The sequence below is a fragment of the Adiantum capillus-veneris genome, chromosome 13 (assembly GCF_014529385.1).
Source record: "Adiantum capillus-veneris isolate H3 chromosome 13, ASM1452938v2, whole genome shotgun sequence".
NCBI lineage: Eukaryota > Viridiplantae > Streptophyta > Polypodiopsida > Polypodiales > Pteridaceae > Adiantum > Adiantum capillus-veneris.
In genome coordinates this window covers 132,545,231-132,562,801 of record NC_140943.1, presented here as the reverse complement: position 1 = coordinate 132,562,801, position 17,571 = coordinate 132,545,231, and the positions used below count along the sequence as shown (strand labels likewise).

The 17,571-nt window shown below is 42.5% G+C and overlaps 1 long non-coding RNA gene across 2 annotated transcripts; it reads right to left on the bottom strand.

The window, feature by feature from the left end:
• Window positions 1–8,947: 8,947 nt before the first annotated feature.
• LOC147444896 (uncharacterized) lies at window positions 8,948–11,447 on the bottom strand. Of its 2 annotated transcripts, XR_015190130.1 has the most exons (3): window positions 10,890–11,447; window positions 10,686–10,784; window positions 8,948–10,343 (listed from the first exon to the last, which is right to left on the bottom strand). It is a non-coding gene; the product is annotated as an uncharacterized LOC147444896 (long non-coding RNA). The 2 variants fall into 2 exon arrangements; XR_015190131.1 differs by lacking the exon at window positions 10,686–10,784.
• Window positions 11,448–17,571: the final 6,124 nt, after the last annotated feature.

The following is a 17,571-nucleotide window of genomic DNA, read 5'->3' as shown; positions in this document are numbered from 1 at the left end:
TCGTGGGTCTTCAATAGTAGGTTCTTGAGGTGGATCTCCCTTGTAAAGCTTTAATAGACTCACATGAAATCATTGTGTATGAGCCAATGGCTCGGCAACTTGAGTTTATAGGCCATCTCATTGATTGGCCTAATAATCTGGAAGGGACCATAGTACCTTTTTGATAACTTAGCATAGTACTTTTGGTGTCCCGTAGGATTCTTGCCCATCGTGTGCCTTAATCGAGCCTTGGGAAATTTGAGTAAGACCCAATCATTTTTTTTTAAGGCTTGGGCTCTTCTATGCTTGTCAGCAGCAGCAGCCTTTTGCCTTTGCTATGAGATAGAGATAGCATCCTTAATCTTTTGGAAATATTCTTGTAGGTCTCCGCTATACTCATCTATAGCGAAGATCTTCCCGTGTACCTTAAGTAGCATGGGACTTTTTTATCTTCCCTCAATTACCTCAAACGGTGCTTTACCCATGGAAGTATGTACAGTGTTATTGTAGGCATACTCCACTAAGGGTAAGTACTTCTCCCATTGGGATCTTTGATCTACTTCCGTTACATAGGCTTTTAGTAGATTGAGAATTGTTAGGTTAGCTATTTCACTTTGGCCATCTGTTTGCTGGTGATAGGCCGAAGACAAATTTAGCCTTGTTCCTAACTTCTCAAAGAGACCCTTCCAAAAATTACTGGTTATTCTAGGATCTCTATCCGACACTATAGACATTGGCAAGCCATGGTACTTGAAGACTTGTGAAATGAACAGGGTTGCCATTTGATGGGCTTTGATAGTCTTTTTGACAGGTATAAAATGAGCTTGTTTACATAATTTGTCTACTATCATCCATATTCCCGTATTCCCATGGATAGACTTAGGCAATCCAAAGATAAAATCCATGGGTATGCTCTCCCATGGTGAATTAGGGATTGGCAAAGGTTGAAGCAATCCAGGTTGCTTCCCTCTATCAAACTTCATCTTTTGGCATACCACACATTTAGAAACATACTCTTGTATGTTTTCTTTCATGGTAGGCCAATAGAAATATGTTTCAATCCCCTTTAGGGTAGACTGAATCCCTCTGTGGCCCGCATAAGGAGGAGCATGAGATTGATACATTACTTTCTCACGGAGTGAGTTAGTAACGCATAGTCTATTGCCATAGAGAAGATAACCATCTTGTAAAGTAAATGGTTCCTCTTTGTTTCCTAGTGCAAGGGCTGAAATCACATCTCTAAAATTGGGATCAATAGCATACTCATCTATCATAGAAGATAGATCATTGTGAGTTGCTATGGAAACCGCATTCACTCTCGCCGTCTTGAGAGTGCATCGGCTACTTGATTATGCTTGCCAGCAGAGTGAGCAATATGAAAATGAAATTGCGAAAGGAAATTTGTCCACCTCATTTGTTTCTCGAAGGGCTTGGTCTGCGTCATGAAGTACTTAAGACTCTGGTGATCCGTTTGCAGAATGAAAGGAGTCCCCAATAAATAGTGCTTCCATGAGTCTAAGGCATGTAAAACTGCGAGGAGTTCCTTTTCATATGTGCCTAGAGATTGCTCAACAGGGTCGAGCCTTCGACTTTCATAGCCTATGGCGTGCCCTTCTTGGAGCAAAACAGCTCCAAGGCAGTCACCACAAGCATCAAATTGGACCTCAAATGGCTTTGAGAGATCCGGTAGTGTAAGCATAGGTTGAGAGATAAGCTTTTCGAAAGCATTGTTCTCCTTGGTAGACCATGTGTACCTAATTTTTTTCTTTGTTAGGTCATGTAATGGTCCTGCTATTAGTGAGAACTTTTCTATGAAGCGTCTATAGTATGCACACATACCTATAAAGCTTCTTAGCTCAAGAAGATTCCTTAGTTTAGGCCATCCTTTTATTACCTCTAACTTTGATGGATCCATTTGGATGCCATCTTGAGAGATAATGTGACCTAAATATTGAATCTCTTGTAAGAAAAATTCACTTTTCTTTGGATTAACATAAAGTTTATTCTCTCTTAGAACTTGAAATATTACCTGGAGGTGTTGCTTGTGTTTGTCTAATTAATTAGAGTAGATGATGATATCATCAAAGAACACTCCAGTAAAGGTTCGGTGAGGCCTGAATAGCTTCTCCATCAAGCGGTTGAATGTGGCTGGTGCATTGGTCAAGCCAAAAGGCATGACAATATATTCGTAAAGACCAAACATAGTGCAAAATGTGGTCTTTACAATGTCTTGATCAACTATCCTTATTTGATGATAGCCACTTTTTAGGTCAATCCTACTGAAGTAGGTGGACCCTTGTAGCTTATCAAATAGGTCTTTTACCCGTGGAATGGGAAACCTATTCTTGATAGTGATCCTATTTAGTGCTCTATAGTCGACACACATGCGATATGTGCCGTCTTTCTTTTGCACTAATAGCACAGGAGAACAAAATGGAGATGAGCTAGGCCTAACCATGCCCTTCTCAACTAACTCATGCACTTTCCGCATAATCTCCTCTTGTTGAGCTTGAGAAACTCTATAAGGAGGTTTATTAGGCAGTGAACTTCCTGGAAGAAGTTCAATTGCATGGTCATCATTGCCTCGTTTAGGAGGTAGCTCACAAGGGATGTCGTCAATAAAGACATCTTGAAACCCCTTGAGAAAATTGGATAATTCTAATTCCTTTTGATTTTGTATATTTTCTTTTGCTAAAACATTAGGTTCATTTTAGAATCTTTAACAAAAATCATGTACACGTAAATAGAGCTCTTTATTGACTTGTTGAAAGCTTGTGTATGTACAATGGGTATGGTGCTACGCATTTCCTTAGCATCTATGTACATATCTTTTTCCCTGAACTTAAAGGACATTCTCCTTTTAGGGAATTTAACATTGGCAGCCATGAGCTCTCGACGGTGATGCCCCGTTAACTGCACAAAGGCAAGTGCACTGCAAGGCTGAAAAATCCCTATTCTACTTACTCACATGCAATGAATAATACCAACCATTTATAGCTAGCTTGAGGACCTCCTTTCTTGAGCAAGAAAAGAGAAACCTTGTGCTCTGATACCGATGTAACATTTAATGGTCTAGTAACTTGTGTGTAGCGGAAAATAGCATGAGCATAGTGAGCATTTCATTAGAATAGATTCCTAATGAGAATAACAAGAATGCTTGGGTGGAGAGAGCAACAAAAAGTATAACGCCTAGTTAGATAGCATGAACAATACTTCAAAAGAGAGAGAAATTAAGCAATTGACAACAGTTGAGGACCGGATTTTCATGGAGCCGGTTCCCCCTCCAAAAGGCTTTGTATTATGGTTTCTCCCATCAAGAGAGACATTTTACAATACAATTCTTTGTGTTCCTTCAATACTAGCGAGTGCTATGAAGATGGAAACTTAAAGCACTAAGCACAACACTTATTAAACACAACATCAATTCCCTCACGGTCTCAAACCCAAGACCTCACACACCTTCGAAGATGGTGAGAGCTAGCGGGGTATGAGAGTAGATTGAGAGGAAGAAGAAGTATTCTTACGAGAAAGATATACATCTCCTGACATAATCACTCTTATTAGCATAGCTTGGCTTAGTAATTTGCATGATAGAGGAGATGAGCATGCATTGAAGCTTGGCTCTTGGTTGGATTTGTATCACAAAGCCAAGAGTTGTTGGTGTAGGCCTCCCTTCTCACAAGCTTGGAGTAGGTGGTAAGCTTTCCATTAAAGCTTGAGAAGGAGAGAGAGAGAGTCTTCTTGCTTCACACATAGATTGTGTGAGTGTGTAAGTCAATAATGCCTTTGAAAAATCACCCCCCTCTCTCTCTTGGTCGACCCCTTTTGCTATTTGCTCATGCTCACATCCTATTGGACCTCCCCAACCTCAGCCAATGGAAATTAAGCAACATAAGTGATGTCCTTATGACATGTGTCCACCTTTCCCCTTTTGTGAGAGCTTTAGGTAATTAATAAATGCAACTAAACTCTCATTGGACCCCTTTGCCTCCTGGCCAATAGAAATCAGGCAAGCCGTTGGGCTGCTGAATGCTCATTGGACCCCTTGGGAGACTGTCCAATATTCTTCTAGAGAGCTTAATTCTTATTGGTTATTTTATTAAGTGTTTTTAAATTGATTAAACTAGATTTACTCTAGTCTAATTCTCATTGGTCCACCTGCAAGGTCATCCAATAGGATTTGAGTACACCTTGTGGGCATTTGGGCTAGGGAGCTGACATGTGTCCCTCGTTCCCTTTGTGTAAAGGGAGCTTGTGTGTGTGTGTGTGTGTGTGTGTGTGTGTGTGTGATTTTCTCTCTCATCTCCTACAATTAGGGCTCGCCCCCTCCTATGTAGGGATGCCTGAAGACTTTTGGGACGCACACAAAGCATCCAATTTCCCTAATGTTTGACCTTTGGACACAGCCTTTGAATTTTGGAACCTTAGCATTTTGGAAGTCTTAATGTGTTGAACCTTAGGGTCTTTTAAACCCATTGTTGCACATTGCTCTTTTGCAAATGGCCCCCCCTTTGGATCCCTATTTTCCCTCCTTTGGATCGCTATTGTGGTCGGTCTGCCAGCTTAACCAATATTCTAGCTTTTTCTCCCCTGGCACTTCCCATATTAAATGATCAGTTTAACATGAGAAAATCATTTAGGAGAATTAGATATTAGTTTTTATGACACCCACACACCAAATTTCAAGCCAAATGGACATTTTAAGATTGTGTATCATCATTTTATCACTTTCAAAAGCCTTGTAGCTCATGGGCATAATCTGGTGTTTTTGCATCCAAATACCTTCATAAGTAAAATCCTCATAATATCCAATACCCTTAACCCAAGTGCATAGCTATCTCTCACACATGCAGCCCAAAAGTAGCTCTAGCTATTGATCGTCATTAATAGCCCTAAATGATTTTTTTGTTCCAAGTTACTTTGCAATGTCCATGAATTTTTTCTATAGCTCTTGGTAATAATATTTTGGCTTTCAACTTCAGAATGGTCACTCTCAATTCAAGTGGAACGAAATGCCGTATTTTGATTCTAAAATACACCTAATCTCAGATTTGTATGCTTGCACCCAGGTTCAATGCAAAGCTCGCTGGCACCAGCAAAGAAGAATTCGATGAAACAAAGACTACAAGAGCTTCCCCCTTATTAGCTTCAAGAAAAATCAATAGGGGTTGCCAAAAAGACATATGCATGAGAGGAGCTCCTAGAGAAGCATCATGTGGCTATCTTCCATGGAAGGTTCCAGGCACCAGAGGGGAAAATGATGGAGATGCAACTAATTCCCAAAGAGATCTATGATGTCGCAAAAGAGCCAACTTTGATAGAAGCACACAAGCGGCTAGGACTACGAGCCTATTATGATTGATGCCATGTGGTGTGTATTTCCAAAGGGCATGTGAACTTTAAAATATCATCCAAGAAGACGGCATAGCCACGCTTTTCGATCCAAATGGCCAAGAAGCAAAAGTCCAAATAACTAAAGAAAACATTGTTGAAGTTTTAAAGCTACCCACAATCGGAGAATTGCTGAGATCCAGAGAAAAGAAAAGAGTAGGTCTGTTTTCCAGGAACACATCGATAGCCACATTTGTGGATATGATTCATAAGCCCATGACAGGCCCAATTCACTTGTTCCACCAGTATTTTCACTTTACAGCAAAAAGCCTAGCAAGTATATAGTCCCCAATCATGTGGTAGCATCGGCTTTCACTACAGTTTTGAAGACTAAGCTGCCAATGCCACTTGACCATGCACAATATTTGTTCAATGCACTCAAAAATACAAACAAAATCACGGGCATCAAATATTTGGGAGCACTAGAAGTACTCCCTCAAATCGTTTACCATGCGGTGGGAATGACAGATAATCAACCACTGCCCCCGACCAAAATACCTGGCTAAAGGAGAGTGAGGCAGAAGCTAGACCAAGTGTTGTACTCAACCATAGAGGAAACACTGGAGGAAATGGTTAAAGAGAAATATGAAAAACAAGAATAAGCCTCCACTTTTGGAACAAAAGGCTTAGGAGAAACCGACAAGTACATGCAATATGTACACCAAATTTTAGAGAAGCTAAATAGTGAAGTGTACCGCCGACAAAATCACATCCAACTTATGAATATTAATCAACAACTAATGGAAGACATATTACAAGTTGCAAACACATTCCTAGAGGAGTACAAGGCTCTACACGAGACATCGGAGGTAAAGACATGAAGACTCCATGAGGACAACACACAGAAGCAAGCGGACCTCTCCAAAATGACAAGGCTAATGGAGCACTTGATAGCTGCAGGAGAAGGTCAAGAAAAGAGGATTAAAGATTTGAATTCAACCATACTTGATATGAACACACATGCACAATGGTTGCAAATGCAAATGTCACCAACATGAAAGTGGCACAGATAGAGGCTAGAATTCAGCATGTAGCACTGCAGCCCACCCCAGCCTCAGCCCGTCGCACTTCAGCTTGCTCGCTCTATGCATAGGAGGGGTGTTGGGACATCATTGCTAAGCTAATAGGTACATTCGAGACCCAAAATAGTTAGGTCAAATCTGCCCAGTAGCTATTAATCTTGATTTTGGCAGTGAGCAAAGGGGAATTTGAGAGCTTGGGCATGTACCTCAATGTGTTATCAATCCTATCTATAAGTTGGCTTACATTTAGACTTCATTTGTTTGGTGAAATCATGAGATTTCCTTATGGTGTTGTAATAACTAGTTTTTGCTACCTGACATGCAATAGAGTGTTGTTTTGGGTAAGTAGGGATTGAATGTGTTTTCCAAGAGACTGAAAATCTCTTGTAGGCTCCATGCACTAGTAGTCGGATCAACTCCATCCCATGGTATGACATTTATGTCCATAGTTCTCACTATCTCTACAATAAGATAGTTTGCCTTGGCAAGCAAAAGGCCAATAATCACCCGATGAGGAGGTTTCTAGATGGTTGCTACGAGTTCCCTACCTTGCTAGGGCTCTTTCTCTTGAGCACTCAAGTGCATCTTCCTCCCATGCGAGTCACCTAAGGAGGAGACCCCTAGCTGGTTGCTACGAGGACCCACTCGAGGAGGAGGCTTCTAGCTGGTTGCTACGAGTTCTCTTTGTTGTTCCCAGTGCATGGTGCATCAATTAGGTGGTCATGGTGATGCCTACGCATGGCTCTTGCCCGATGGTGCACGGCCCTTACCAAACCGTGCACTAGTTGCTATGAGGGCCTACCCGAGGAGGAGTTTCCTAGCTGGTTGCTACAAGGACCCACCCGAGGAGGAGGTTCCTAGCTCATTGCTACGAGTTCTCTCTGCCATTCCCAGCACATGGTGCATCAATTAGGTGTCCATGGTGATGCCTACACATGGCTCTTGCCCGATGGTGCACGGCCCTTGTTGGACCATGTTTCATGGATAATAATAGGAAGGGATAAGCACCTTCCCGTTGGGCACTGTGGTGTGTGTTTTCTTTTTTTAAGAACATTCATGCTTGTGTGGTAACACCACATTTGGCATACATATCGTCCAAAGCATCGCCAAGCACAATATCTTTCTTCAACAGCCCCTAAAAAGAAATCTCATCGTGAATTCTCTCACTCATGTCAAATGAAAACAGCGCAATGCTTCCTTGCTAGGACCATGTAGGAATATATTGCAACCAATGTGTTCAAGTGGTGATAGGAATCCCATTAAGAAGTTCTCATGCTTTTGAAAGGTGAAAAGCATTTGGCTCACCAACTATTGTGGAGCTTAGTATGTATCCTATTGACTTGGCATAGATCCTTCTTTTGAGCACATGCTTTATGGATTGATACACATTGAATACATGCATGTCCGGCATAGATTACACACCACCTTCAACTTATTGGCACTGCCTTTCGGCAGAAAGGGAGGGTAAATTCTGAGGGAGTTTCAGTCCATGTACAATGGAGCACCCTTCAACTTTTTGGAAGGTGTGTTTTATTTTTTTCCTTTTTAATGTAAGTCTTTGTTCTTCTTTCTCTCCTTCTCTCTCTCTTTCTTCGATCAGAGTGAAAGGCAGTGCCAACGTCTGTCTCCAAATGTCTTTTTTTTTAAATCAAAAGGATGTACCAGTAGTAACGTTAGAATTTGAGGGCCATCCACCAATCTAAGCCTCAAGGGCCTTGAAAATGTCACATGACCTGCCAAGGATGTTAGCAAAATGGCAAAGTTAAAAAATAGTTGTTCATAGGACACTCAAGATTTAGCATAGAATGCCAACAAATGGGCATGCTTCTAATCTACTCAACAAAATAAATTTAGTAAATATTGCATAAAAGTAATAATGCATAGTTAAAGCCCCATTGCTCGATATCTACATGTGCAATCTTCTCACTCGCTCCATGTAAATATCTATATGTTTTGATGCATGCATAAAACTATGGATCTAGATTAGATTATCTTTGTGGCATGTTCTCCGTTTTGATGGCCTACTTTTGTAACTTTTGAATCTTGATTATAGGTAGTTGGAATGGTTTTGGAAAATTTGCCATTCCATGCGAATTGGCAATCTTTAAATATGAGTGTCCATTGAAATCATAGGGTACATGTCAAATCCTAATGGTGACTAGTAGCGGTATTTAGCGTACTGACTTTATATTTAGCGTATTGACTCGACCCTTGCTTTTGAGTATACTAACATGAGCTCAACCCCCACGAGTCTGGGTAGGGGATCATGATGGCTAATGACTTCTTGCGTGCTTGTCCACTGTGTTTTTGGTGTAGTGGATCAGCAAAGGCCTGCTAGCTTCCACATTCGCATATGCCCATTGGCTTGCACGTTCATACGCCCAAGTTTGGACAGTGTGTAAGCAGCCTAAGCATATGAGCCCTCCAATGAAAATGAATGCTAAACTTGTAATATAATTAAGCACTTCACCCTTAGGCCCTTGTTGCACATAGGCGGCACCAAACTCCTTTTTGGAAGGGTGGCCATCTACTTGGTGTCAAGCAAGATTTTTATTTTTTTTTTTGCCAAACTCACAATAGTGAGTGGAGAAATATATTAAGAAAACCAAAACCAAAAAAGTTACAGTGATAGCCATGCTCCCATTGAACCATGTCATCTTCCACCATCCACATTCCACAAAGCCAGATACACCAGCTAATGAAAGGCGCTACCCTAAGACTGAACATTTAGCTATTACGAGAACCACCCAAAACACGAGAGAACATAAAGCCGGGATTGGCTTGGGATTGCCACCAAAGAGAGAGCCCTGCCACAGCAATCCCCTTTTCCACCAAGCCAATGTGAGGGAACCTACTATTGAGAGGAATACCAACAAGTACACATACAGTGGCTTCAACCAAGAAGCCAAACACACAGTAGCTTGCTACATCAGCTAGAGAATACTTTTTTTTTCCTTTTCCTTCTTTCTAATTAGATTAGTACTGATCTTGGAACCCAAGACATTTAGAATATGGCTAATGATTTCGACAGCAGTGCCAGACTGGGGGTTTCAATGTTCGTCAGAGTCTCTATGAAGGGTCCGACAGACGAATCTGGTTTCTCTTACATCTCCTCTCACGGGCAAACAAGCTCTTTAACCATCTCCTCACGAGTCATATCCCGATCACTAGCCTCTTCTTACGACTTGTAGTCACTCGAAGGAGACTTGGCATCCCTAGTGACACACCTCCAACTTGTCTTGACCGCCAAATTGTGGGCAGCTTCTACCTTGGCGCAGTTCCTAGCATAGTGACCAACTCTGCGGCATTTGTAGCAAGAAGTGGGAAACGAGGCAAATGCCACCTCTTGTCGAAAGGCGCCAAACCTTCCCATATTAAGATCCAAATATTTGGAGATGGGCCTACTCATGTTCCACAGTATACATATCCACTGCAACTTCGGAATGAACAACACTCGGCCTGTCATTGAAGCAATGGAGTCCGCATGGTCACAGAGCCAGAGATGGACACTCTTGAGCGTAACCCAAATCAGGCAGTAGTCCATAAACTCTTCGTTCGGACAGAACTCAGGCGTCCATGGCATTGCATAAGCAAAGTGGGAAGCTCCTCAAATGCCTCTGTTGATAACCACATCGTAAACAGTTTGCTCCTCAAATGCCTCCGTTGATAACCACATCGTAACAGTTTGCTCGGAAGCACACTCTGCCACATCAAAAACTTTGCCCATCGTTGTGAATTGGCAAATTGCATTTCAGATATTTGTCGTCGTTGCCACCCGCTCCCATTAGCCTTGGGATGTCATTCGACCGCCCATAAAGTGAAGAACCGTTGAATGAGCACAACAGATCTCTAAGCTATGTATCACTACCTCTAGACTGAACTCAGCCAGCATCATGTACCCATCCACAACCTTATCCTGGTTGAACATAATTGCCGCGTGCAAAATTTCATCTGCAAGGTACGTACATCAAACAAGAATATATTAACAAGGCAAGAAGTGAAGCCAAGTTTCACAAAGGCCTACCATCATTTTGCAGCATGTGATAAGTGAAAATTTATTTTCTTAGTGACCCCTAGTGAAATGTGCTCATACATGCATAATATATAACTACTATGCCAAAGTTGGCATAGTTACAAAAATACTTGCACACGTGACCATGTATGAAGTATAGTCATTTCAATATGTAACTGATCAATGTAACAATTACATTCTCTTTGGAAGAAATTGTGATGATCTTTTTGGAAAACCCTACAATATGTGGGTGGATATATTAGCAGAAACAAAAAATTTACAGGAAGTTCCATGCCAGACTCCAGCCACATAAGCATACACAACCCAATTGAGCATATAATGACCAAACCAAGCAATGTACCAATAGGTTGCCAACACCCCTGCACGGGACAAAGGACACCCTCATGATACATCCACTCAAACCAAAACAATAGCAATAGACCATACATTGGCTGATCAGGGAGCCACCCTCGATAGGAGCATACCATATTGCCGTAAAGGAAAGCGGCGGGGCCCATAGTTCCCATCACCCACGGGGTCCTCCAAGGTGCCACCACAATAGATCTGTCGTCGCCAGATACAACCAAGCCTCAGAGAACCAAGAGCAAAGAAGCGAAGGAAATTACTGGCAAGCACCACCCGATCACCACGGAGCAAATGACCCTCGAAGCTCAGGCTGTTGTGGGTGAGCCAAGCACCTCATAAGAATGGAGAGATCCTTGAACGCCACAGGAACAGAGGGCTCTGCCATCGCCCCCTTCCCCTTCAAAGACCCCGCCATGTGCGTCGAATATTGTCCGTTGTTTCAGCCCAAATGGGGGCCAAGCAGGGGCGCACTCCACCTTAGCCAAAAATACCAGAAAGGGCATGGGTGGGCCGTCCCCAAGGACACCCGCTTCGAGAGGGAGAATTTGCCATGCCGCGTGACACCACCAACTCACGAGCCGCTCTCCGCCCTGCCATAGTCGATAGGGGCCTTCCCGCCCACTCGATCGTCACAAGCTGCAGACGAGCAGCAGGGGAGCTCCCAAACCTCTACAGAATTTGTGATGATCTTGTCATAACAACGTTCGCAATTTATAATGTGGATCACTATATATAGTTAGTAATTTAAAATGTGGATTACTATATAACCAAGAATATTCGTCACGTGAAAAAGAATAAAATGATGGCATTTCTACATTGTGTTTACCTTGATTATGCAGTATCGATTTCGACAAAGGAACGAAGTTAGCTATGCCATGTGGCGGGAAGAGATTAGGCTCCTAAAATAGGAGAGAAATTGCTCTTAAATCAGAAAAGAAATTGAAAACCGCAGAGAAAAGCAATGGCTTTAAAGAAAAGAGATGAAAGGAACGGCCCAAATTTACAACATCGGGTACCATATAATCGATCCAAGGCATTGCGCAGAGGCAGAGAGAGAGAGAGAGAGAGAGAGAGAGTGGTTTTTGTCCGAGTTCTGTCCATGCCGTATTCAGAGGCAGAGAGAGAGAGAAAGAGAGAGCGGTTTCTGTCCGAGTTCTGTCCATGCCGTATTCACCTTCCTGGAGACGCTTTCCTAGAAGTTAAGACTTTTCTATAGGCATTGCACAAGGCCTATGTGCAGATAATGGGACCAGCTTTGGCGATGGCGGAGTAGAGGCTCTAAAAAACACATGGCGGGGAAAGAGTGGAGGTCAAGAGGGGAGAGAGCAAAAGAGGGGAGAGTATGGAGCTCACGGCCATGGCAGTAGTGGAGGACCGCTAAGGTAGCGATGTTCATGGCGAGGCATGCGGCAGGTCCAGGAAGGGACCAGGAAGCTCTACGCTGTTTTCAGCAGATGCGAAGCAAGGGCCAGCTCACGGCTATGGCAGAAGTGGTGATAATGATGATGAGGACAGTGACCCACTAACGGGGTAGCAATGTTCTTTGCGAGGCGTGCAGAAGGTCCATGAAGGGGCCAGGAATCTCTGTGCTGTTTTCAGCAGATGCGAAGCAAGGGCCTCTCTATAGAGTCAATCACCTACACGCACTGCAGGTCGAAGTGTGTGTGTGTGTGTGTGTGTGTGTGTGTGTGTGTGTGTGTGTGTGTGTGAGAGAGAGAGAGAGAGAGAGAGCTTTTTGTCCAGGGGCCAGGAAGGTCTGCGTTGTTTTTAGCCACTTTTCGAGAAAAACCATTTTCACAAAATTCCTTTTCTTGAATTTGCCAAGAGAAAGTTTTAAAAAGTTAAGCTATTTTTTGGATTTTTACACGATTTTTCTCTATTTAGGGGTGGATTTTCTCCTTTTCCACTTGCCCTCAACAAGCATTTTTGAAATCGAAAACAGCACAATATTACGCTGAGACACATTTTTCCCCAACATTGTTTCTAGCAGATGCAAAGTGAAGGCCTCTCTTTAGACGCAATCATTTCATGTATTGTAAGAGCTTTAAACTTAGTGTTTGGGAAAAGTGTGCCTTGAGAGGCTCAAAAATCAAAACAATAGATTGAAGGGAGGGGGAGAAGGAGAAACCTAAAAGCTCTTATTCAACCGGCTGACTCTCTTTTTCCTTTTGAATGCTAAAAAATCAAATGTGATCACGACACATGCAACAGTCCATTGCGTGAGGGATTGCAGAGTAAAAGTTTGGATGTGTGCATGTGTCACACACACACACACACACACAGAGATAGAGAGAGAGAGAGAGAGAAAGAGAGGTGTGCACTAATTACAAGAGATCTCAAATTTTGAGCTTGTAAATAGAAAGACTTTGTCTTTGCTCCTAATTCGATATCATGACTCTAGCCAATCTTTGTGCATATTAATTCGTGATCAAGTATATATTCAGTTAAAGCGAAAAAATATATGTAAATATCAATGTAAATAGCTTAGTTTTAAGTTTCTTGCAAAGAAAAGGGTCATAGGCAATTCGACATTGGTCATAACGTTGGCCATAAGTGTCGTCCGCATTATTTTGAGGCCCCGATGCCCACAAAGAAAACCACTCCCTTGCCATTTGGAAGTTATGAAACAAAAGCCCTACCTCGAATTCTACTATGATACATATTGACAATAATGCACCCGTACTACCTGTTCGTCGGTGTGTAAAGGATCTGAACCTTGGTCAACTTCCAGTGTTCCTTGTATCAGATAGAACAAAGTAAAGGTAACAAATTGTTTTCATTATCTTGATTTTACAAAAGAAAACTTGTCCCTCTAACACTAGAGGAAAAACATAAGTCCCCCTTCAACACTGAAGGAGATAAAAGTGGCGGGGGAAGGGCACATTCCCTACGGTATTATAAACAATGTGGAGAACCATGCCAACTCCACACCATACTTATGTATGGTTTTCCCTTTTTCCCCACAATACACAAGCATTTTGCACATGCGATGTATGTGGCTGCATAAACTACATGTTAATAGTTAAAGTCTTTTTTCCAACAATCTCCTGACACATATTTAATTTTCAACAAGGGCTTTTTTCCCACAAACTCTACTATTCTTTGGCGGTGTACATTGGCTGTCAAGAGTTCACTATTGCATGTTTGTCACTGCAAGATCAACGTTCACTCTTGTGCACTTGTCACTCAACATTGGTTCACATCATTATTGAAGTCTAAATTTGAATTTATTTTGTTGAACTATTTATGTGTTGGCCTTCTTAAATCTACAAACATTCTCTCACGTAGTTCGACATTGGTCGTCAAAGTGAGACGATGAGCGGCACTTGTAGCTAATTGAAGTGGTTCACTCAATAGTCTCCAAGTTTGAGGGGGCTGACTTTGGCACTATACGGCACCTAATGCTCAGTATTGTCGAGAACATGCCTAAGTGTGTTGCAGACCTAATGAGGCGACTTGCCAGAGGACATAGACACGGGAAAATTACAGCATTCGTACAACTACTGGAAGATTGAGAAGGAAAAATGCAACCGGGCAAGGAACATTGACGCACAAACCTTCTTCAACAATAAGTACCAGAATAGCGTGGTCTACTTGTCCGAGCATAACAAGTGTTTGACGAGTTGTTGTGCTTGGCACTGCTTGATATGATTCAACATACCCATTCAATATACCCTGAAACCAAGTACATCAGAAGTAGCACAGGTAATGGTAGGCATGATAGAAAAATTGAATGCAACAGTCAACATGTTTGCAAAAATCGCCATATGGTTGCCGATGGCAGAATATTGAGAAGGTGGCGGAACAATGTAAGGAAGGTCTAGAAGCGGATCCATCCAAGATTGTGCATTGATCTACGCGACCAAAACCAAAGGTGCACTTATACTCCGTATTTTGATTTTTTTATGTGATCCCACAAGTACTTAGATTGCATCATGTACACATTAAAGCAATGAATTTACCTCATTTTCATTCAAAAGATTGTAGATGAAGGTGAAAGGGTTGAAGAATTTTTATGATGCCCAACAAAGGGACACATGGACAATACATGACGGCATGGCAACCTGGAATGATACATGTCTCCATAAAACATCGGTAATGAGTGTTTCCTTATAAAGCTGTAGTATTTTTATAATAAGAAATCCTCTCCAACATTGGAGGAGAAGCATAAGTCCCCCTTCAACACTGAAGGGGATAAAAGTGGCGGGGGAAGGGCACGTTCCCTACGGTATTATTATAAATGTGGAGAATGGTGCCAACTCCACACCATACATATGTATGGTTTTGCCTTAGTCTTATGGGCACAAGCATCGCAAATGCACGAAATGCATCTCTCTCTGTTCTAATTATAATGTGTATATTTTCATATCCACACATCTTTTGCTGCAAAATCTCATTTGTGATTCGAGGTCATAGAGTTTTTGGAAAAAGCATTGAGGAGAGATGCTATGGAGATTTTTTAATAAGAGATGATAGGAGGTGAAAGGTACAACATTGCTCCTCTTGTTTAATTTACACCATTTTCACAGCAAATCAATCAAGGCATACTAGTTGCATTTTTGCCCTCTTGTGTATATCTTGCAAAAAGTGAAATCCAAGAATATACATCCCAACAAGGAAACTCCTCAAGAGCACTTGTTTGGCCCTCTCAATACCACTACCGATTGCAAACAAGTCGCATGGCAACATTTTCCAAGAACCGCCCTTTCGCAATTGCCATGTAAATTTGTTCCTATTTGTTAAGGATCCCTATGATGCCAAGAAATCATGCCCCAAGCTGGGAGCGATTGCAAAGGTTTTGAGCTGAGAGCGTGCGAGTTCAGGTATGAGGTTGGGTAGGGAAGGGTGCTCAAACGGATAGTGTGGTTTGCAACCAAAACACTGGCTTCTTGTAGAACTAGGGGGTTGGCTGAGTGTGCAACAGGGCAAGGAAGAGTGTGTGAGGGTAGTAAACCTTGCAGCTCTATCCTTCTTTGCACAGGCCTTTGGCAAGAGTTGTGAATGCTGATCGGGTTTGAAGGCACACGCCAATGATATCACGCTTGCAAGCTAGCTCAAAGATTGAATGGTAGACAAGGCCTAGAGGTTTGCATGTAATCTTCATCGCCCATAAGATTTTGCTTCTTCGGCGTTATTTTATTTTCACCTTACAACACAATAATTCCCACATTGTGACTTACCTCAACATCATAAGCTTTTGTGAGGAACCATCGGCCTGGTGGGGGGGGCGGTGGTCCCCTGCCCCCAATCGTACCTAGATAGGTATGCGGTGCCTCCGAGCATAAGCTCGTGATGTTATGCATTGTATGAAAAACACTAAAAAAGACTTCGCTATCCTACATGAGAAAAGTTTAAAATATTTAGGTGTACGTACTATGGTCAAAGTTGAAACTTGATACATACAGCCTTCTAGCTCATACACCTCCGATCGTGATGTAGTCCCACCTTGTAACATGCCTCCCCATGAAGCCTATCCTTGGATTCTAGAACCAATTTAGATTATCCATTGAGGTTTATCAGAATATATTCAAGAATATGCATGCGCCTCCCCATCAAGCCTATCCTTGGATTCTAAAACCAATTTAGATTATCCACTGAGGTTTATAAGAATATATCCAACAATATTGTCGTATGTTGATGATAACAATTAGGATGCAGCCATGTTACCTGTGACCCCCTCTGCCAATGATGCAAGTGGAAAATATCTACTGCTCCTAATTAGATTATAATTTTGCTCCATTTGACTTTCTGTATTTCAATCTGTATTATTCTTCCTCTATTTCACAATATGTCATTGGGTAGTCATCCCTTAGCCAACCCAGCAACCAAGCTAGGATTCAATATAAAAAGTACAAGGGGGCTTCTTGATCAAAGTAAGTGGGCTTATAAGACTTAATGAGAAGTCAATTCTCATGGTCATTTTTTAACAACTTGAATATGCAATTGTTGACTAGAATTGAGTATGTATGGAAAAAAGCCCAATTGAGTGGAATGTCGGGAAGATCTCTCTCTCTCTCTCTCTCTCTCTCTCTCTCTCTCTCTCTCTCTCTCTCTCTCTCTCTCTCTCTCTCTCTCTCTCTCTCTCTCTCTCTCTCTCTCTCGTGCAGCCACGTATCTCTCTCTATCTCTCTCCCTTTGTCCCTTGTGCACCACCGTTGGGAGCAATGTCTCATTCATGCACACACACGGACTCATGCATGGACACTGTAGCATATGAGGAGGCACGTAGGGGCATGAGATGTCGAGTGATTGCCCGTTGTAGAAGGTTTATATTTTTATCTCTCTATATGTGTCTCTTGTTCTCAACCTGCGTGACGAGGCATGGGAAGGGGAATCAAACGAGGGAGGTCGACGAGTTTGGGACGAGTGTCTCTATAGGGCAGTGAAGGGGCTTGTGGAGCCAAAGGGTCTCTCTCTCTCTCTCTCTCTCTCTCTCTCTCTCTCTCTCTCTCTCTCTCTCTCTCTCTCTCTCTCTCTCTCTCTCTCTCTCTCTCTCTCTCTCTCTCTCTTCCCCCCGGGGTGCCCTGCCTCATCTTCTCTGTTCCCCTGCCTTCCTGCTTCCGCAGATGATGGCATTGCCACCATCTTCAGGGCGATGGCAAACGGGGCCAGTGAGTGAAAGGTGCGAAAAACAGCAGATTCTACAGGGTGTATCGTTGTTGCCGAGAGGTAGATGAGAGGACTTGCAAACAAGGTGCAGAAAAAAGGGACGCACGGGGGGGGGGGGGGCAAACCTTTCCTGAAATCTCTCTCTCTCTCTCTCTCTCTCTCTCTCTCTCTCTCTCTCTCTCTCTCTCTCTC